The sequence below is a fragment of the Anomalospiza imberbis genome, unplaced genomic scaffold (assembly GCF_031753505.1).
Source record: "Anomalospiza imberbis isolate Cuckoo-Finch-1a 21T00152 unplaced genomic scaffold, ASM3175350v1 scaffold_50, whole genome shotgun sequence".
Classification (NCBI taxonomy): domain Eukaryota; kingdom Metazoa; phylum Chordata; class Aves; order Passeriformes; family Viduidae; genus Anomalospiza; species Anomalospiza imberbis.
In genome coordinates this window covers 474,830-497,859 of record NW_027100109.1, presented here as the reverse complement: position 1 = coordinate 497,859, position 23,030 = coordinate 474,830, and the positions used below count along the sequence as shown (strand labels likewise).

At 40.9% G+C, this 23,030-nt stretch overlaps 1 long non-coding RNA gene across 1 annotated transcript; it reads left to right on the top strand.

The window, feature by feature from the left end:
• The first annotated feature begins 5,325 nt into the window (after positions 1–5,325).
• On the top strand, positions 5,326–19,547 carry LOC137467020 (uncharacterized). Its single transcript, XR_010995376.1, has 3 exons — positions 5,326–5,482; positions 17,792–17,854; positions 19,427–19,547. It is a non-coding gene; the product is annotated as an uncharacterized lncRNA (long non-coding RNA).
• Positions 19,548–23,030: the final 3,483 nt, after the last annotated feature.

Below are 23,030 nucleotides of genomic sequence, written 5' to 3'. Positions count from 1 at the left end.
ACTACTACTACTACTACTATAAGGGACACACACACACTAAATTTAGGATGAAGACCCTCTAAAACACCCCTCTTCTTACCTAATTTCTGAAATAACTATGGTGAGACATTACCTGGGATTCTTGATTAAGTTGCCACCCTTCAGATAATTAATACTCAGTCTATTAAGGGAGAGAGGAGTCTCTCTTGTACCATAGACTCCCTAGGAAACACAGTTGCCATCTCCTGTGTTTCTATGTCACACATGGCAAGAGCCCAGAGAAAATTTGCCGGTGTGGCACTCTCTTTTCCATGCCACAGTGCTCTCACCACTGTGCATGGACAGACTGCTCATAGGGCTCTTTTAAGGATGTTTTGCTAGTGGCTAAAAGAGACCACAGTTCAGCTTCTAATTTTGGGACTACAGTTTTTCTCCATTTTCCCCCTAAGACCGAAGGTCCAAGAACAGAAATCGTCTTCTTCTTAAAGACAGAGGGTATCACCATTCCCACTTCAGCTTTTTCTGTTCTTGCCATTTTTGTGCTGGTGGTTGTTGAAGCAGGTCTCTTTGGTTCACCACTGCATCCCCTTAAAATGCAGTCTTTATTGTAGAAGAATTTGGTTCAGTCTATGGCTAATAAGAAAAGTCTAGCCACAAGCCACTCCATCATCTCCTTCTGCATAAAAATTTCCTCTTCTAACATTTCAGATCTTAGACAGTCTCTCTTCTACTTTAAATCGAGGAAGAGTAATATTTTACAAAGCCTTCATTTCTTAAGAAAGGGTTAAAAGTTCAGACTCCCCGGACGGCTGAAATCTCTGCCCAAAAACTAATTCCTAAGGCTGGGCACCTCCCCCCCCCCACCCCATTTCTCCTCTACCAGCAAATTTACAAGTACTGTCCAGACTCTCTGTCTCTCCCCTCTAGGGTGGGGGTGAGGGGGGAACAAAGACATCTCTGCTTCTCTCCACCCTTCTATCTACAAGAGCTAACTCAGTCTAGACTTTCAGCCCCCTCAACTCACTTCCACCAAGCCACATAGTTTCCTCTCTCCCCCCCAGCCTGTGGCTGGGCAGGAGAAGTCTACACAACACTCTGACCAAAACTAAAGAAGCAGCTCCCCTAAAAGTTTTTACTTTTAACCCCCCTGTATTCTCAAAAGCGTGTCTATACCTTCAATAATCACTCTAAGTACCAATATCCAAACCTAACCACTAATTAGTTTAACCCAACTTCCTAAGAAAATTCACTTCCATGTCAAACCACAACACTGCCCTCAGCAGACATTCTGGCCAGAAGCCTTGTGAGGTCACCCAGCACATCAGAGAACCCACACAACAGGAATTCCATCCTTGGGGAGGGGATGGGATTTCACTACGTCAGGTTGCAAAAGATCCTCCTCTCAGACAATTCCTGGGATGGTGCACCCACTTCTCCGGAAAAACAGGTGCAGTTTTGTTCCACTCTGTCCTGGCTTGGTGCTGGCACAATGCCAGTGCACCCATGAAAATATTTTCCTCAAATGGCTACTGTGAGTTGTGACCAGAGACCAAGCAGAACAGGCCCAAGCTTAGAAATAAACTTTATTAACCTACAATTATAATAAAAGGAACACTCAGAATTCAGAATGAAAACAATCCAAAACATTCCTCCTCCCCCCACCCAATTTCCACCAAAACACAGTGTCACAAAACCTTGTTGGGCCCTCAATCAAGTTACCACCACTCAAATAATCAATTCTCAGTTCATCAAGGGGAGACAGGAGTCTCTCTTGTACCGTAGTCTTCCACAGGAAAAACACTTGCAACCTCTGGTGTTTCCATGTCACACACGGCACTGCCCAGAGAAAATCTGCCATCGTGACATACTCCTTCCATGTACAGTGCTGTTGCCGTAGAGCAGGACAGGAACAGAAATGACTCCAAGTCAAAGGCAAGAAAATGAACTGATTTATTTCAAATGTACCACTCTATTTATAGGGAACATCCTGCAGACTAATTTCATTGGTCTTAGAGTAGAAACATCTCACACCATTGGCGTGCAGTGAATGACACACAGTGGCAGAACATATCTGTAAACAATGTGAACAACAAAATAGATTAGAGAATTACTTACATTCATTCCCAACTGTATCCCAGGCTCTCGCCTGGTTAGAAAATCCTCTCTTTTTCTCTCTGACTGAACTGAGAATATCCACACAGTGCTCTCACCACTGTGCATGGACCAAAAGTGCTCATAGAGGATGCTTTGCCAAGTACCAAAGAACAACAGTTTCTCATTTTGGGAAACCAGTTTCCCCCCATTTTCTCCTCCCCTGAGGCTGAGGGTCTCAAGAACAGAGATCTTCTTCTTCCCTGAAGACAGAGGGCACCACCACACCCTCCTCATCTCTCTCTGTTCACTCCTGCACATGGCGTCACTACAGCAGGTTACTCTCACTCCTGCACTGGCAATCACTGCAGCAGTTCACTCTCAGGCTCAAGCCATTCTATCCCCTGAAATGCAGTCTCTGTGTTACAGATGAACTGGTTCAGTCTATGGCTATACAAGAAAAAGTCCAGCCAAAAGCCACTCCATCATCTCCTCCCACCTAGGATTCTTTCCCATCTTCTTCTGACATCTCAGAGCCCAGGCTGTCTCCTACTTCAGATTAAGAAGGATTAGTTTTCCACGAGGCTTTCTTTGTCCAAGAAAGGGTTAAAGTCTCGGGCTCTGCTGGCCCCAGGACGGCTGAAATCTCACAGCAGGCTGCCCAGGACTCCCAAGGCTGGGCACCCCCCCACCACACCTTCTCTTTCTCCTCTGCCAGTGTACTGCTGGCACATGATATCAAATTTCAAGGTGGCACAGGCTCTCTCTCTCTCTCTAGGAGGGCTGCCTCGGACATTGCAGTGTTTCTCCGCCTCTCTGTCCTGCAGGGGCTGGCCTGGTTCCACTCCCTTCACCCCCCTTCTCTGTCCGGGACTCCTGGCCCACCTCAGCCTGGGCCTGTGGCTGGGCAGCGGAGGTCTGAACTCTTCACTGACCGGAACAAACAAAGAGAGTTCCCCTGTGAATTCTCTCTTCACTCCCGGTGTCATCTGAGGCGTGTCCAATGTCTTCAGTGGTCACACCAGGTGGCAATATTCAAATCTGACCACTGATTGGTTTGGCTATAACTTCCCAAGAAAACTCACTTCCTTGTCAACCTACGACAATCCATCTTCTTGATGTCTCTTAGAGTTATCCCGTCTGGACTGGGAGCCGAGTTTTTGCTCATCTCCTGCACATTTTTCTCCATTTCTTTCGCCATCATTAAGTCTCCGAAAGCACTACTGTCAGCTTTCCCATTAATTTGGAAGTTCCCAAGGCTGTCGAAAACTCCGGGTGTTTCCCAATTGGCTTTAAAAACTGAGTAAAGTTGCTGGGTGGGATTTCACAGGATATGCAATTCAGGAGAATTTTAGCAAGCTTGGCCCTATCTACATGGAACAGGTCCTGGAAGCGATGATAATGATCTTTCTCAAGTGCTCTTCTTTTCATCCACTTTTGAAAAGGTCTTCTTGGTCCTTTTTCCTGGCTCCCCATTTTTCTCTTCTCTCGGCTTGCTGTTCTTATCTGGCGTATTGATTCAAGGCATCAGAAGCAGTCCCGCGCTGATTGGTTGATTGCTGATTGCATCTCCTGGCCATCTAGTAAGTGCCTGAATGCCCGCGGGAAGGTGTTAATTGTCCCAGCTGATAGCCATTCACTGAGGCTTCTGAGATAATGGGCCTGCAGCTGCCCCTCCCTCTGTCGGTTGGTGTTTCCCAGCTGTTGGTGTGCTTATCAGGGTGGTGACTCATCTTGGGATCTGTTTTCCTTCCAGCCGCTGACCCTGACATCTTTGTCTTCACAAAATATATGTAAAAGAGGACAGTGCTGATGTGTAGCAGTGTAGTGCCCAGCATAGGATATAATTTTTCAATATGAAGCAGGATTTTTTTTTCCAAAGAACTGCCAAATAAATCTCACCTAGGAGAATAGGCATGACAATTTGTTTTCAGATTGTACCTTAACAACACCCTGCACTGAGCCAGACAAATGCACACAAACTTAAATAGAAGTGACTGAGCCAGAAAATAATTATCATAATTATATTCCAGTTAGTCAGATTAATAACAATAAAATATTTTTCCTTCCAGAGTGCTGTTTATTAGGCAGCACCAGAACTTAATATTTTTTTTGCTTGTCACATGGTTTGTGAGAGATCTTGGAGAAAAATGTTTGGGTGGGTTTTTTTTCCCTTTATTTCATTCTGGACTTTTTCTCCAAAACACTGGCCCTAATTTTCATCATGATTAGGATGTGCAAATGACTTTTGCAGTAGGTCTGGCTTTTCTAGCAGGAATGCTACATTGTCCATCCAGTGCCAGGAAGGTGGAAATAGCCTTAATTTTATGTTCAGTTAAATACAGGATTTGCCTTTCTGACTGATGATTTCCGAATAGTTTAGCTTGGAGAGTTTGCTTGTGGAAGAACTGATTCACACGTTTATTTTCTTTTCCCCAAAGTAATGACTACCGAAGAAGACTTAACTATCCTTGTGCTCTTTTCTGTATGTTGCTTGTGTCCTCATACAGAATTGCATCCACAGAATATTCATTAGGCAGAATGTTACAGAATTTTTTTGCAGCATTATAGATTCTTTCATTAGTTTCACAGAACATAATTTTTTCTTAATTACCTCTTGAAAAATATTTGAAGCTACTGTTAATTCACAGTAAAACTTTAGTGTCAAATTTTTGATTTTAATAGGGATCTTAGAGGTGTTGCTACTGGATATTCCCCTTTCTATACCATCCTCATTGAATTGGAATAAATTATCTGTGAAGATCCCTTGTTTGGCTGGAGACGGAGGCCTGTGTAAGCGATGTGAAGTTCAACAAGGCCAAGTGCAAGATCCAATTCCTGGGTCAGGGCAATCCTTGATATCAACACAGACTGGATGATGAATAGATTGTGTGATGACTAGGCTGAGTGCAGCCTTGCAGACAAGGACTTGGCAATACTGGTAAATGAAAAAAAAATTTATTAAGAAATTTTTACGTAGAAAAGTATTTTGTGAAAATAAGTATTACCCAGTTTGGAAGTAAAAAAAAAACAAAAAAAAAAAAAAAAAAAAAAAAACAAAAAAAAAAAAAACCAAAAACTCAGATAACTGTAAAGTTAACAGGAACTGTATTATGACTCTGGAAAGACATGCTCCAAGACTGCACTTATCTCACTGGTATACTCCATACTGGTTGCTTATATTTATAAAAGACACTGATGCGTCATATACAAACATTTTGATTATAAAGATTTTCTTCATTTTCCCACAGATTTGCTGCTTTCAAACAGCTGCATCCCATTCCTGGGCTCAACAGAGGGACTTGATTTTCGAGCCCTGCTGCTAGATGAGGAGAGGGGCCGGCTGCTAGTCGGGACAAAGGACCACATCTTCCAGCTCAACTTGGTTGATGTAAACAAAAATGTAAAAAAGGTCAGTGGGCTTTCCATGGAGTTTATCTCCTAAGTTAAATTTTGTTAAATTCCATTTTTGTGTGTTTTGTGTTTTTATTTATTTATTTCACACTGGGTAACTGCAGATTCGTTGTGCAATGCAATTTACCAATATTTGGTGATCTCACCTCCCACAGTTATACATATTATCTTAAATCAATTGAATTTCTCATGCTATATGATCTCCTGTGTGACTGATGACCTGCAAGAGATTAGCTATGTGGAAGAGCCCTGCAGTGCATGAAAATAGCATCAAAATATCAGCAAACAGGAAAAATGTAGCTCAGAGTTTTCACTTCTCAACTTCCCTGGTCATGGTTACCCTCCTCATTCATAAGCATTTGGAAGGAAATAACTGAAGACAGCTCTTTCATCGCTTCCTGGCGTCACTAGGATTGCTTTACTGTGATACTGAACAGAGCAGAGGCAATTTAGATGGTTTAAATTCTAGTAAAATGTAAGTGGCAATTTTAGCATTTCTGTTAATATCTAGAATTACTAGCAATAGGAAAAGCTTCCACTGGGATCTGCTGCAGTCCCTTGCCTGTGCCCAGTGACAATGTGTTAAATTGAGATAATAAGATGTCAATTTAGCCTTCAATATTTCTGGTAGATATGGTGAACTGGAGCTTTGGTAAGCGCAGTTGACTGCTACGAGTGAAAACCAGATGCTTGCATGGGAACACATGAAAACTGGTTTCCTGCTTCTTCCAGACATGAAGAAAATTTGAATTGTCAGCTGTGTTTGGTATTTTCTTTAGGCACCAGAGGGGGGTTTTAAATTCCTGTGTTCTGCTGCCAGTTCTGAAGAGGCAACTGACCCTGAATTAACGTGATTGCATGCAGGGGCTGAACAGGTGGAACAAGAGACTATTTTGCCCACATGTTTGAGGGCAACACTTGCTGTCATTGTATAGAAGAGATACAGTACCAGGCAGAACATCTTGCTCCTCATCTTGACTTCAGCAATGCTGCACATGCCAGTTTTTGTACAACTCAGATTTTGAGTATTTCAGGAAATTTCTTCCTGGGATGCTTTATCAAGCACTTAACTTGCTTCTGTCATCTCAGTAATTGACTCAAAATCCACCACCCCCTCAGGATATTGCATTAATAACAGCACTGCTAATTATAATCACAAATTTTCAGACTACAAATTGATTGGTGGTGTAGGCTTTCTGCAGAAAACAAGTTTTGTTTGTGTGAAAAGCAGAGTTCTGTTTCTGTGGGATGCTGCTTGCCTCCTAAGAGATGCTGAGTGCTGTCACTCCCCATTATGTTCAATGGGGCTTTATGAGCCCAGACCTTGCTGGAGGTGGCAGCACCCTGCGTGAGCCACGCCTCAGTCCAAGCTGGTGACATTTTGCCTTTGGCCAAGCCACCACTGATCATTATGGACCTTGTGCTTTCCAAGAAGAGTAGAACAGAGAGCCAGGAGAACTAACCTGCAGTCCGACAGTGCTATAATGTTACAGAGAAAAGACTCTGTGTTGGAAGGAAAATTTGCCTTTCCTAAGGTGAATACAGAATGTATGCTTACATATCTGTGGTAACCTGAAAGGAGGGAATAAAATTCCTAACCACTTGCATATCTAGACTAAATATGCATGCAGGTTCAAATTCTTCTACTTCTTTTAGTAGTAAATTAATAACAGTTTAACTATTCAGATAATAATTAAATTCTCAGAAAAAAACCCACATGAAGCAAAATATATCTAAGTGGGAAGAACTGACTTGAGAAGCCTTGCAGAGCATCCTGGTGTGATGATTTCCAAGGCCTCCATGGGCATTCCAACAACTTTTATAAATGTATCTTCTTGTGTAAATGCCCAGGTAGCACAAGGCAATGTCACACAAGTGTTTCTCTTTAATTCCACTGCACTTGGCTGGTTGAATCTTGTCAGTGGAGGAAAGGGATGAGATAAAGGAAATAGCCTGAGGAACTGTGTATAAATCTCAGTTGCTGAGGAGGATGCTAGAGGATACTCTACAGTAGCAGGGAAGTGTCAGAAAGTAGCATTTGCCGGTGCTGTGTTTAGCCTGACCGTAGTTTGGGTTGGCACCAGGCAAGGCAGCTCGCTTCCAGGCTTTCCCAGCATGAGGAAACCACACATGTTGGGACTACAACGGTCTGAAGTGTGTCCTTTGTACTCCTGTGGAGTACGAGTTGTCTGGGAAAAATAATCTGCTTACACACAGCCACTAAAATGAGCAGAAATTGATTAGAATATTAAGTTTCTGCCTATAAATGATGTGTTTATTAATGACTTCGAGGAAGGACTGTGGCAAGCTGAGGGGGCAAGAAAGGTGTAACAACTTTGAGACTAGAATGCAACATTGTTCATAGTTTAGGGTTTCCTTTCTTTAAAACAAAGCTGAACATTAACTTTCAAATGCTCTTATTTTAATACAGCTCTCCGTTTCAGATATTTGTTTTGTTAGGAGCTACTGATACCTTCAAAAGCCAAGTCAGAATCCCCAACAATTTATTCTCGTATGTGGATATAATTAATAGGCATGAGTATATTTTAGAGTCTGAAGCTCTGTATTAAGACATTTCTGGAATACTATTCAAAGAAGCACCCAAAGCATTGTATCCTGATCTCTTCTCTAATTTATACATATATAGAATTTAATAACTTCCTTAAAAAAAACTATTTATTTACCTAAATTAGTTAATTTGACTTACATATATTAAGTTATGGCTTTATTTCCTAGCGTATTTTTCCTTATGAAATAAATCAATAGTTCTGCTGGAGTCCCAATTTCTTAAATCATTGCAGTTGTTATTCAATTTATTGTGTAATAGGTTGAAAACTTCCTTAGCTGGCAGCTTTAAAAAAAATCTGTCTGGTTTCCAGTGCTTGCAAACGTCATTATAAAGCAACAATAAGTACCACAGTGTATTAAGCAAGTCTTCCAGAATGACAGGCGAATGCAGAAAGCTAAAGTGATTATAGTCAATAAATATATAATGTTTAGCAATGGATAATCCCCTTTCTGTAGCAGGGATACATACATTTTCTCTGAAGTTTTCCTGTATAGAAGCCTTTAGCTCCTGTTGCTGGAGCAGCATTATCAAGTGCCACAGTCTTTTTTTGAAAGATCCTCACATGCCTGACAAATTCTGCAAGCTGTTTGCAAACTGGAAGAATTGTGATTTCTTCCTATGAGTAAAATAAAGATGGTCAGTGAGAGAAAGCTGTTCTACAGAAGGCCTCTGTGCCATTACCACCTGAAGTGCTGTGTAAAGCAAAAGGAGGCTTAATAGCATGAGAAGCTAGAAAGCTGGAGAAGAAATTCTGTCGGAACACCAGGCTCGGGGATCCTGCTGGAAATATTACTCTAGTACATTGAATTTTCTTGTGGGTTTGCTTAAAGCCTTTTCTATTTTACTCCTTAAGCTAAATAAGTAGGAAATAGAAAATGTTGTCAGCTGGGTAAACAGTGAGTAAATAGCTGCAAAACAGTGGTGCCCCTTTCTGTGGCTGTGCTAACAGTGCACGTGGGGTTACATGTCAGCGCGATTATCACGGTGTGATCCGCAGCGCAACCCGCCCAGCTCCACGGGAATCGGAATGCTATCAAGGCCTGACAAGCTTTTGAAAAGCTGCCAACCTGCAGGAGCTGTCAGTGCTAGAAGACACAGCCCCATGTGGGCCAAATCGATAAACATGTCAGATCCCCAAGTAGCAGCTTTGGAATAAGTTGTTTTCATCTGTCCCAGTGTGCACTGGCTCTGGGTCACAAATTATCATTGCTTGGAGCATCCTTGGTTTGTAGCTGCTACTGTTTCTCTGGCATGTACAGCCAGCTTGTGACATCCTTGAATGCCCTCTTGTATTGACTGTTAACTGTATTTCACAGGGAAAAATATACATACGCATAAATATATATTTATCTGCTGGGTAAATGCTCAGGAAATAGCTGCATGTAATTTTTTTCGATAACTCCATTGCTTGCCAGCAGTTCAAGTGGGCTTGTATTTCAGCACTGCTTGCAGTGTGACCCACCCATCTCTGCAGGAAGGGGAACATGTGTGCAAATACGTATGCATACTTATGTAAAACAGCACCCTTGAGATGCAGGAGCAGAATTTTACATTCATTGCTCTGAGAAACTTTCTGTCAGTCTATATAAGCATGGTCTCAATTAGGAGTGAATCCAGTGGGAATTTAGCCAGTACCGAAAGGAGGCTTTGGTTCTTGCCATCAGGCCTGAGCCTCAGGAACACATACAGAGTCTGAGGTGTTTACTGCAGCCTTGAAACACCGTAATACCAAGTTGATTCTTCTTAAAAAATATGTGTTGCTTATTCTATAGCTCAAAGGAGGTTAGCTTCCTGCTTGTCAGCAAAACTGCAGACAGTCTGAGAGTGAAGCTTTCTTGACCTGTCAGAAGAAAAAGTTTGCCAGGAAACATAACTGAAGGCCAAAGAGTCATGTGGAAACCACGGGAGATATTTAAATTGATGAAAGTGGGGCATTAGGATAATCTAGGATAAACCCAGTGAAACTTCAGGTTAGGGACTTGCAGAGGTACAGGTGATATCTTTGTGCTTGCTAGCCCTTGGAGGGGTCTTACCTAGGAGCTATTGACTCTATAATGTTGTTTGACAGACTTAAATTCAGGTCCCTGTGTAGACAAAGTGAAAGCTTTTGACAAGTGTTTACAGACACAAATGAACAGATAGAGCAAGATGTGAAGAAAGCAGTATGAATCCAGAATGACAACAATCCTAGGTGGAAGAGAGTGTCTCTGTTGCTTCCTTTTGCATTGTTGCCATAAATTATGTTCCCATAAACATCCGCTGTCATTTTTGTGTTTTACCCATGTGTTTAGGTATAAAGAATGGCCAGTATCCTGCTCTCTGAAAACATTTCCTTATATTGGTCATTGGCTTTTTCAAAGGTAGGATTTGTTTTTAGTCTGAAGTGATAAACATGTCAGGAGCAATGCCATTTACCCTAAAAATCCTGGTGCATGGTTTCCTTTTAGGAGAAACAGACAATAGTCAGAAGTCTGCTGTGGTTGCGCTGTGGAAAATGAAGTGTAGAAGCACTGAAGCCTTTGAAGATTTAATCCAGTGTAAACCAAATCAGCATCTAATCTATTTTCTTTAAGCTTTCACATGTGCTCATAACATACACATGAAAATGCACTTTTCAGAAAACCCTTGAGGCTGGAAGTATTGGCTGCTACTTAAGTTGTGTTGGAGATCGCAGTTTAAGAGGAGAACTGGGGCATGTGGAGATGTTGCTTTGTCGCAGACAGATGCAATATTAAAGCCCATTTGGTTCTAATATGAGGTTTCACTCTAACAGCCGCCTGCCAAATTTAAGCTACCAAAATCTTGTGAATATGTCTTCCAAATATATAGATTTTATTTTCCTCTGACTTCCAGTGCACTTTACTCAGTTTGACAGCTCCATGAAAATAAAGAATGCCGTGCACTGACACTGGCATTCCTGCTGTGTTGTAAATCACTTTGAAACAAGCCTCATATTCTCTCTTCCTGTTACATCAGATGATATATATATTATATATATCAGAGATCCAATTTTCTGTTACTATGAAATAATTGGAGATGGAAATTCTGGTCAGTTTATTTCGTTGGATGTGTGTTGTAGGTATGGGAAATAGTACCACAGGTGAAGGTCTGTGGCAGATGAAAAAAATATTAAGGATACCTTCTTGGCTTTTAAGGATCTCTTAAGTATTTCTGGGAGTTAGCTAAACCTTGATGAAACTGCTATAAAGAAAGTTAGATAGAAAAACTCTAAGGACAACCCGGTTAGTTTTCAAATACAGGGAGAAATATAGATGAGGAACTTAGATGTATCAGCTTCCTCTGTTTGCTGATGACTTTAAAATATTGAATTCCAGAGTACAGCAATTACAGTGGAAGTCAGTTACGAGACCTGCTTGGGGTAAAATTCCTGTTAGGATTTGTGTGTGAGAACAATCTGTCCAGTTCCTCAAGCTGTGGACTTCCCTGCTGCCCGCATTAATGCAGCAGATGTGAGAGATTTAGAGAACAACTGGTATATGAATATGGTGTGCTAAAATCAGATCATTTTCTCTCTAATTAGTGCAGTTGGTTGGGGCATGGTGCAAATACTGTCAAGGTCATGGAGTCAGTCCCTGTACAGGCCATTCATTTAAGAGTTGAACTCAATGATCCCTGTAGGTCCCTTCCAACTCAGAATATTCTGTGATTCTGTGATAATTGTAACACTCTTTGTTTTCCACGAAATAATACAGAGAATGCATTAAATTCTTTCCAGTGTCTTCTGGGAAATTCAGTAAATTTTTAGTGCATGCAGTAATTTTCAGTGAAGTGGCCTGGGGTCAGTATACAGCAGTGACAAATGTCCTAGTTCTCAGGATGCAATCCATGAACACCCACTCTTACTGCATTGGGGCATGACATTTGTGTTACTGTCTTATGCAGCAGGGTGACATTCTTATTGGATCACTGCTGTATGTTTTCTCAGTGCTCCTTGATCTTACTGTTTTTCTTTGCTTTTGTCTTTTGAGCTATGAATTTCAAAGTGCTTCAGAAAATCAAGAAAATAAAATTTTAAAAAGTCACATTATTGTCATTTTACTGGTGAGAAAATTGAGACCTGACTGTCGCATATAGTAAGGCAAAAACAAAACTAGGATTAGACTGTCTCCTGGTTTACTTCAGTCTGTTTGGCTCATGTTGCCTCTTTACTGTATTCATTTTATGGTCTCATTGAGCTAAGTCATGATTTTTTTTTTTTTTTTTCATACAGTGGGGTAGTTTTTCATGGAGCAGATTTTCTCAGGGGGAGTATATTGCATATGCCAATGTGACAAAGGGTTTACAACTCAGTCTGGCTTTGTTCTTCAGAAATGGAAGTTGGGACTGTCATATGGGGAATTTACCCATACCGGTGAGCCTAAGCTTCTAAGTTATAGTGTACATGCTTCACAAAGCCTTAATAAGACATTTTGAAGCCCAGGAAGCTGTAATTTTATTGCATGCCTTCCCTCAAGCATCAGTATGATGAATATCTAGTACATAGAATGAAACAAGGGAAGAAAGCTGTCCTTCTCTTTCTGCATCAAGCAGCTGTTTAAAATCTGTATTTTCATCTAAATGCTTTTATCACTTTTCCTTCCTTTAAAATAGGGAGGGAGCAATCCCTTTCTTCCCAGGCCCCAGATTTGGTGTGTGAGTGTTTTGAGAGGTGCTGATCAGCTGATGTCCTTCACTCCTGGGTAGGGACACACCCTGCTGGTGCTCCATGCATCACTAGCAGAGCACTTGGGGGTGTCTGGTACCAGGGGCTGCACTGATTGAGAAGTGCTGCAGCACGTGCACAGCATCAGGCACAGGAGAGGCTCTGGTGAAAGCCCCAGGGCTGCTGAAAGCCAACAGCCTCAATGAGACACCCCAGTGCTTGCTGCTGGCATGAGCGTGGCTATCCTGGGGACCTGCAACTGGCAGGAGTCACACTGGTCAATTGGTCTCACTCCCTGCTAGCAGCCCCACCTACCTCATGGAGCAGTTATTCCTTTTGTAACCCAGCTGTTACAAGTGGCCCTTTGGGATACTTCATGCAACTTCTTTAGGAATGTTGCTGTGGAACAGATCCTTGTTACTCCAATGTTTCAGATTTAATTTTTGTTAAAATCTATGATCTGTTATATATATTTATTTGTGAGCAGTTTATACCCATTTCCTCTAGCTGTTTATAATTCTGGTCTTTAGAGCCCTTTGATTCTTCCTTCATAATTTAACTCCACTTGTATTAGTGGTGCTTTCCAACTTTCTGTCACCTGCATGTGCTGTGGCAGAGTTCTGGGTTTTTATCAAGGCTGCTGAAGGGTACATGAAACAGGATGAGCTCTGACCCTGTTTCTTGAGGAACTCCATGAGTAGCTTTCTACCTCAAGTTCTTTACTTATCAGACCATTTTTTTCCCTTGTACTAGTGCCCGTTTTTTGCAGCTGAGCTAATCAGTTTCCATGTGACAATTTAGTAAATACTTAAGTGGAGCCATGGGGAAGGGCAGCTCTAGCACCTTAAAGTACTTCAGCTGGGTTATTAAAGTACAATATTAGAGTGAACCAATGTCTGTTTACCAAGTTATATTGTCTTCTCTACCACACTCCATTTTCATTGGAAACTTGTGTTATCTCTTCCCTAACTAAAAACTTGATTTGAAACCTTACAAACAGATGAAGTAAGACCAATGGCTTTTTAAATTGTTTAGGTAGCTTGTGGTCTTCCTCTTTTGTATTGTGGACAATATATACCATTTCCACCCATTTTATGAAGTCCTGCACCATCCTAGATCTAGAAGCCTAACTGGAAGTGATTCTTGAAAAAGCTGTAATTTCACACAACATTTTTCTTTGTAATCAGACTTCACTGTCTTATTTTTGAGAATCCCTTCTCCTAAGGATTTATAGTCTGAAGTGTTAGCTTAGGAACAAAATCTGATACTGAGATAGATAGATACTGAAAAAGGAGTTAAATATCGGTATTGTTAATTGATGACAGATAGCAGCTGAATTAAGCTCTTTTGGAATGAGAGGGGTGGATCCATATATTATATATTATATATATATATATATATATATATATATATATATATATAGCATCCACATACTAATTTATATATCACATTTTTTAAAAAATTTGCTTTCCTTTTCATTCCTTTCTCATAGTAAAAATGCCTATTTAGTGGACAGGAAAATGTTACTTTTAGAAATCTGCTGCTCCTGATTTAGAAAAGAGCTTTGTGGTTTTAAATGTTTTGTTTAAATCAGAAATCAATTTCAATCTACCCTTTAAAGTGATACCTTATCTGTCCTACACTTATGTACTGCTTAATTTCATACTCCTGGGAGGTATTCTTTCTCTCTGATAAAAAAGAGCTTATTAACTTTCATTTATTAGGAGAATTTAATTTCTTTCCTGTTGCTAAATTTAAGAAAATATTTGAAGAATGATTTAAAAGTAATGGTAAGGTTGTTTTGGGTTTTTTTTTAAATGGGCAACAAAAGATAAAATCTGGAAATCCTGACAGTAGCAAATCTTTGGAATTTTGATATGGTTATTTTAAAAGGAAAATAAACTGAAGATTTAGAAAAGAATCCTATTTAAGTATACAGTTCCCATATTCCAACTAGTTGCATTCTTGTCTTAAATTCAGTAACTCTGCTAAGCTATGCTAAGATTTTTCCAGACATTTCAAATACAGATATATATATATATATATATATATATATATATACTATAAAATATATTAAATATATAATTTGTACTGTTTGTAACACAAACTGATTATAACTTAAGTCAATGTTGTTGTCACCTTTAATATATAGTGCCTGGTTATCTGTCTTTTGTTTCCATTCCTTGAAACTTTTGCTTATTGAGGAATATGGGAAAAAAATATTAATAAGATGTTACCATTGTGAATAAAGAATGTAAGTAGAAAAAAATATTTTAAAAATTACCAATTTTTAAGCTTCAAACCATTTAAAAGCTCAATGATTTTAAATCTAACAGAAACTCCAGGAGCATGTGGTCTTACTTTTTTGGGATTTTGTAAAACTAAGTAACTTATCAGAATAAAATATAACAGTAGAAATTAATTTCACCCCCTACAGAAAAGTCAATACAGATGTGTAACGTTACTTGTGTCAGTGTTTGAGGGAACCAGATCTGTGGTACTGTTACACAGCATGTCCTGTAATAAAAAATTAGGTTTATGCTTTCTTGCTCAGCACATCAACTCATTATTTATTATGTAATTTTCTTGATGTATTACAGTTTAGAACTGACAGTTTCTGGGAACCTCTCATTTCTCATATGTAAAGCAAATAAATATCACTTTCACTACCCCATATATAATTACAAATTGATTTTCAAGTTGGATCACTTAGCTTCACTTTTCATTGTCTAATGCGGCTTTCTGTAATGCTAAATACTGAGGCTGTTGACTAACTAGGGAGTAAAACAATTGATTTTTTAATATAATTGTCTGTGGTCAATTAATATAGAAGTGTGAGTGTGTGTATTTCAGCCTTGTAGGACAAACACTAATTTCCATGAAGGGATCTGTAGAAGAATGGAGAGTAAGTCAAGTCCATTAACCCTTCTGATGCCTTGAAGCAGATGTCTCTGTTTTTAACGCCTCCAGTTCTTCTGTGTATTTGACAAGGAGAGCTGGGCATTTTCAAAAGCCTACAAAGGGACATCTTGTCTGCCTAACTGGATAACTAAACTTTTGCCAAACATCTCCCAAGCCCCTTGGCCTCTAGGCTTTTTCCTGTAAATGATTCAGGGATCTAGGGCAGAATTGGCCATAAAGTTTATGTACAAGAGAGCTGACAGCTCAGACAAATCTCCTTGGCCAGATGTGTTTGGAGAGCCATGATCTCACATACCTCTCTCTGTTCCTTTTCATCAGCTTTTCTTCTTAAACTTGACCTGTGTTGCAATGGAGACTCATCCCACTCTGCCCAAGCAGAGACCAGACTGGACCTACCTTCAGCCCTTCCTGATATTCCCAGTACTTTCCTCTGTGCTTCCTGGCACTGTGCACTGTGCCACCCATACACCCTGGCACGGCTGATTTCAGGTTACATTTTTTTTTATACTTTATTCAGAGGTATGTGGTCAGGGTGATGACCAGATCATTCTGAGAAAATGCTCTGGGAAAGCAAAGTTACGCTCCAGTGCTGCAATGCTGCTACACTGTCTTATCTCTGACTCTGTGTAAATGTTGTAGAGGGTTAAGGTTTAAGTAACTTAAACTACATTATCTCTACTAAGAGGTTTTTATCAGAAAGGTAACTAAATTCACGTGAGAGGAAATTAATTTCCTTGCAGAAATCCAGTACATCCATTTTCACTGGGAATGAAAAAGGAAGAAGTAAAATCAAGTGTTTCCAGATTGAGAGGAACGGTGACTGTAGGTTTTGGGAAATGAAGGTGCTTGGCACAGGACAATGGCTTTTTGCTTTCCTTACCCATGTGGGACTGAGCCTGTGTACGTCAAGTCTCTTCCTACAAGGTGCCAACAGCTGGGTGGAAGGGAATATGACAGCAGTCAACTACTCTTGTATGCCATTGAGTTGTGCATCCTTCCTTGATGATGTTTTTATTTCTGATGCATATTACAATAATTCTTAATTCTTATGGATTTGCTATTTAAGATTTTGTAAAGTGTGATTGGAGACTACTCTAAAGCATTTGTGACTACTAATGACCTGCTGACTGGTGCCTGGGACTTGAGACAATGTACTAATCAATATTAGCTTAAAAATTAGTGTGGTTTGTAGTGTTTTTACTATTAGTTATAAGAAATAACAGTTTTGCCTTGTCAAAATTAGAAGTAAAAATTACCCATTTTTATCAATGTCGTTGTAGAAGAATTTTTATTTAGCTTCTATTTTAAATTTATTAGAATCAAACCTGTACTCAATCATATCCAGTCTTGACTGCTTAATTGAAATCAGTGAGGCAGAACCTGAGCTGTTGTTCATTTATATTTCTTCACTTACATAATAATTTGGATTACAGTAACTGATAGTATTTTGCCATCTGGATTCATCTACACCAAAACCCATTTTATAGAATTCTTCAGGGCAGATTAAAAAAGAAAGAGAAACAATATCAATATTTAATGCCAATTATCTAAGGTCCGCAATTCTACTCTAAACTTCTGTTTCATTTTCTCAGTAAACTCAGTTAATGTTGACGGGTGACATTGTTAAACCATGCACTGTTGATTTCTGTGAAATGTACTTTTTGTTCTACAAATTTCCCTAGAGCTATCCTTAGTTTTTTGAAGCTAGTTATTTTCATTTGAAAATTGGCAGAAAGCTAAGTATTTTTTATAACAGTTATACCAAGTCCACTGGCCTAAATTCTTCACCAATGTAATTTGCCTGGCTTTGCATTCAGTTTAGTTTCCAGATGATTTGGCTCATCATAACTTTGAGGGAAACACATAGTAGTGCCAAGGTGCCCTGGCCAGATTAACAGAATGCTTTTTAAAAGTACACATAGCCAATGAAGAAATAAACAAAGATCGGGGGTGGGGGGTGGGGTTGATTTAAAACCTCTTAACTTTTTGTCATGGTATCTTGTATTTGAAGTCAAGTTCATTTCAATTTACAGGCAAGGTTTTTCAACATGCATAAATCTGTTTTAACTGTTTATTCATGGAATAATTAATCTAACAGTCACAGGACAGGTTATAATCTTCATAGTCTTTGTCTTATTTTAACTATGTTACAGATTTACTGGCCTGCAGCAAAAGAAAAGGTAGAATTATGAAAATTAGCTGGGAAAGATGCCCAGGTAAGCATGATGTATATTTTTTATTATTGCTGAGATTTAAGAATACGTGTGTGTTTGTTAGTAAATACACAAAATGCATTAGTAAGGTCTTGTTACACTTCTTCTGAACTAATGTCCTAAGTGTTTTTTCTTCATTAAAAAAATTACATTGCTATTGTTTTTAAAAACGAATGTTTTAAAAAATTCAATATTGCAGGCAGCAATTGTGCTGAGTTTTTCTTTGATGTAATAAATGCAGCTGAGAGATGAATGGACTTATCTCAGAAATGTATACCAGGCAATCCTTCCATGAAATCCTCTCTTTTCACATTAAAATGCTTCTTTTTTTCTTGGGAGTGTCCTGAATGTAGCTTCATTATAATTCATTAAAGAAACAGAGTAGTAGAGCAGTGTACAAATCAACTTAACTTGCAGACTGCTTGAGTTAGGGTTAAAAGAAGATGTCAGACTCAACGGCTTTTCTGTGGAACCACAAATTTTCATTAGGAAGTATATTTAAGGTACGTATGTGTATACAATACAACTTTTATATGTTTTGCTTGCCACAGATTACATCATGTGTCTAGAGCCTGCTATAAATGTAAACATTTCCTGGCTGCAAAATAAAATTTCTTCATTTTGTCTCAAAAAAATCTCCTAATTTCTATCCAGCATGTCAGTAGATTCTAGTGCAAAACACTCTCAGCTCTCTCCGCCTGAAGAATTTCAACTTCTTATTCTAACTTGTTGCTACCATTGTCTTTACAGCAGTCAAAACCTAAACAACACCTTTGCTGAGCACTGAAATTTTCTTATACTGGTGTATATGGAAGATTTGTGCTGTTCTATTTCTATACTAAGAGAAGAAGGAAAGGGTCCTGGGAGGGAAATATTTGTTTTGGACTCTCACTTAGGTGTAGGATGATGTCTAGAAAGTATGAACAGATCTTGTGTATTCCCTCTGAAGTACTTGTTTTTTGTTTCTGTATTAATTTCATTCTGGGGAAAGCTAGAGCAAGCCTTTTCCTCCAGCCCATGTATCATCCTTGGAGCACATAGCATCTGCCTGTGCTTCTCAGCAAGGACCAAGCCCAGCTAGAGCCAGGACAGCCTGTTGGACTCGGAAACAACCAAATAAAAGTCACCAGTAAGATGTGGTTGGTGCAGAGACAAAGCACACCTTTTGAAGTGTGTTGAAGCCTTTCAGCCCACCACAGTTACTTTAATCATGTAATCTTTGGTGTTAAAGCACCCTGAGCTGGGAAGCAAAGGCAGGAGCATTGGTAGCCAGACAAACCCAGTGGCTCTGCGACCTCTGCCCAGTTGTTGGCAGGTGTTGTTTGCTAGGACACAGGCTGAACAGATACCCTCCAAACTGTGCTGTGAGCACGCAGTTTCTTGTGGCTGTAAGCATTACAGCAGAATTAGGTTTGCATGTCTGATTGGTGAACTGCCTGGTAGATAGCCACTGTCAAATTGTAGCTGTCACAGCTCTGAACTACTTCATAAACAGTCCCTGCTACAGTAGTTTTAAGTACACCAGTCCTATGGCTGTAACATGAAAAGTAACCTTTATCTTTCTTTTTCCAACAGACACAATGTGCCAATTTTATCCGTGTTCTTCAGCTGTACAACCGGACCCATGTTTATGTCTGTGGCACAGGAGCGTTTCACCTTCTCTGTGGATACATTGAACTTGGAACTCACAAAAAGGTCATTTAACTTTCTCACTAGTGTGGCATGTCAAGGAATAGCCCTCATCTTGTTTAGCATTCATCATAGATTGGAAAATACTATGTGAGTGTGTAAAAAATGACCTGACAGCATACATACTGCATACATAATAGGGTAAATGGTGGATTTTGCGGGTCATAGGGGAACTCTCGTTCTCACATTTGGTATGTGCATATCACTTTTGAACAAAGCACTTTCCTCAGGCTTAATACACAAAGTTCTTTGGAATGACACTTCCATGTGATTAACTAAGTGAAGAGAACATCTAACCCAGATGTCTTCCTTTCTGGTAAGTCATTTCTGCACATGCTTTCCTTACACACATACATTCAGAGTTCAAGATGAAACATGTAGTTCTATCTTTTAATGTACATATACCCTTGGCCCACAGAGGGATTCTTTTGCCTTGTGCGAAAGAGTAATGAACACTTTGAAAAGGGTCTCTGAGCCTGAGTGCAGGGACAGCATCTCAGGACTTTGCAATGTGTTGCAGTCTGGTCATTAAGGAGGTGTTGGGTGTTGTCCATCACTAGTGGCATATTCCTGAGCTGAAGTTTAGCAGCTGATTGGTCTTCATTTGCTGGTGACAAAGAAATCTCTATCCTAAGTGGTAAGTTGTTGCAGCAGATAGGCCTGCTAGGCCCCTCTGGAGATTAGCTGCCTAAGGGCAGAGAAAATGCATAGTCATGCTGACTAGCAAAAGAACCCCTTTTCCCGCGCCTCAGACCCTCTGTTATCTTCCTGTAAGACAACAGGTCAATTTGTACCCTGACCCACACCATTGGACCATTTCTCAAAACCCCTGTACCCTATAAAAACCCCTCAGTTTCCCTAGCTCGTTGGAAGTAAGCTGTCCCTGAACCCTTCACGGAAGATGAAATAAAGATCCTCCGGTGGAACCTCACACAGCGCTCCCCGTCTCTCTCTCCCTGCGTCTGCCCGAGGCACCCCAGCAAGCCTATGAGCTGAAATCACTTCTAAAAGAGCTGAACTTTGCTTAAGAGCTGCATATCACTATAACAGCTTGCTGGGGCTAGCCTGTACCTGGGAGCTCTGCCAAAGGTGCTTGGGCAGGAGGGTGTGCAGATACCCTTCTCACCCCAGAACACCAAGGCAGCCGGACCAACTGAGCCTGACCGGGAACAAAAACAATAGTAAATGTTTGAGATCTAACCTCCAAAACAGAAGAATTTTGGTGTTGTGTCAAGCAGCCACTTAGTACACAAGTCTCTTTTTAACTCCTGTACGTATCACACCTTGGCTATATTTATTCCACTGGCACTGTTCTCAGACAGTGTTGAGATGTGAGCTGTCTGGCTGATTGCCTGTGGTGCAGGCTTCCTATGCTGCTATAGCAATAGCTTTCTCTTTTCTTCAAGGCTGGGTGAAATTCCAGAATGCAAGAAATTACATCTAAAGTTACTAAATCAATTGACCTGAAAAAGAATAGGAATCATGGAACGGTTTGGGTAGAAAGGGCCCTTAAAGACCACCCAATTCCAGCCCCCCTGCTATAGGCAGGGACACTTTCCACTAGACCAGGTTGCTCAAAGCCCAGTCCAGCCTGTCCTTGAACAATTCCAGGGATGGAGCATCCACAGCTTCTTGGGTAACCTGCGCTGGTGCCTCACCACCCTCACAGGGAATAATTTCTTTTCAATATCTGATGTAAACCTATCCTATTTCATTTAAAGTTGTTCCACCTTGTTCTATCGCTTATACATGGAATCAAGGGAAGATCCTCATGGAAGAAAAAAAGGGATTAATGCCTGTCCAGACTGAGATCCATCATTATGTCCCCCACAATCTCTGGCTTGGATGACCAACCCAGAGGGGCTGCCTGAGCAACAGAAAACTGAAGCTGTGAGAAATCTACACAGTTGTGTTCTTTGCCTAATAAAGCATTAATGCTCCTGGTATTGTCCAATATTATATATTATATACCACTATATACCAATATGGTGTATAATTTGGCTTACAATGAAATCATTCTGTAGACTTCTTTGCTTTGCTACTTTAAATATTCCAGTTCAAGCAACTGAAATTTTAGATCCCTTGGATCATGCTGATTTCTTAGCTGAATGATCAAATACACAGCTGAATAGACCAGAACAGCTCTCAGCAAGAGTATAAATAAGGCTCTGGTTTACCTCTGGGTCATTAGCAAGATCCCTTATTCACTCTATCATTGCACTACTTCATTTCATCTACTTCATTTGTGAAGGTTGTTTTCACCAGACCTTATGAAATTATGGATTTGGTCTGACTGTTCAGTCCGGCAGCCAGTCTAGACAAGGGGTCTGTCTCAGCCAGACATGACCAATTACCTTGTGAGAGGAAATGGAAGAAGAATCCTGGTATTGTCCATGTTCCCAGCACATCTTGATCATCCTGCCCACATGAGCTCCCAGTTCACTTCCCTTCACATCCTTCATGGCTTTCCTCAGGTGTACCTTCCAAGTGTAATCCCCTGTCCAGCACCTCCCACACTGGGCCCTTGTGCTAAGTTCTGGACATTTTTGCAATATAAATTCTTTCTACTATAATATAAATTCTTTCTAGAAATATAAGTTCTTTACTAGGAAAATTAAAAAGATAACTGCAATAATACAAACAAACAAAAAAACCAAACCACTGACAGAGTCAGAACACGACCTGACACCCTGTGGGTCAGGGTGTTGGTAGCAGCGCCCCCAAACCCAGCTGGGGGAGCGGAGGTTTGGGGGAAACAATGGGAAGGGGGTGGGAGAGGGGGCACAGGGGGAGGTGGGACCCACTGAGGCTCCCCCAGGTCACCCCAGGACCCCCAGGCCCCGTCCCAGCCGCCCCAGTTCCCTCCGCAGCCCCGGCTTAGGGGGGCTCAGCCCAGGAGCCGCCGTCGTTCGGGGCTCCCCCGAGGGCGGCCAACGGGAGAGCTCCCGGCTCGGAGAGGCCCCAGCAGAGGAGGGGATCTTGTCCCTCCTCGAGGGCCCTGAAGGGTCTTCAGGCCCCTCTGAAGAGGAGTTTTTCTCTTTTTAGGGATTTTTGGGGGGACCTCACCACTCCAAGGGTGTTTTTTCCTCCCCATTTTCGGGTGTTTGTGGGGCCGCAGCCCCACAAGCCCCTTTTCAGGGGTGATCATGACGGCTTTAAGTGACATTTTTATGGGGGACTCACTGCAAGCCGCTGTAGGGGATGTTTTGCCCCCCAGGGTGGATTTTTGGGGTTTAAGGGCCCCCACCCTGGTCGGGTCCCACTCTAACTCCCTTTAAGAGGCCAACACCACTCCCGCTGATTCCGGCAGCGGAGCCCGGGGAGGGTTTGGAGTCCTGGGAGGATTTAGGGGTACCTGGGAGGGTTTGGGGGTCCCAGGAGGGTTTGGGAGTCCCGAGAGGATCTGGGGGTACCCGGGTGATGTCGATATGGCGATGGGGACCCCTTGCTGGGTATAAACTTTCATTATGAGTTCCTGCGGGGTTTTTGT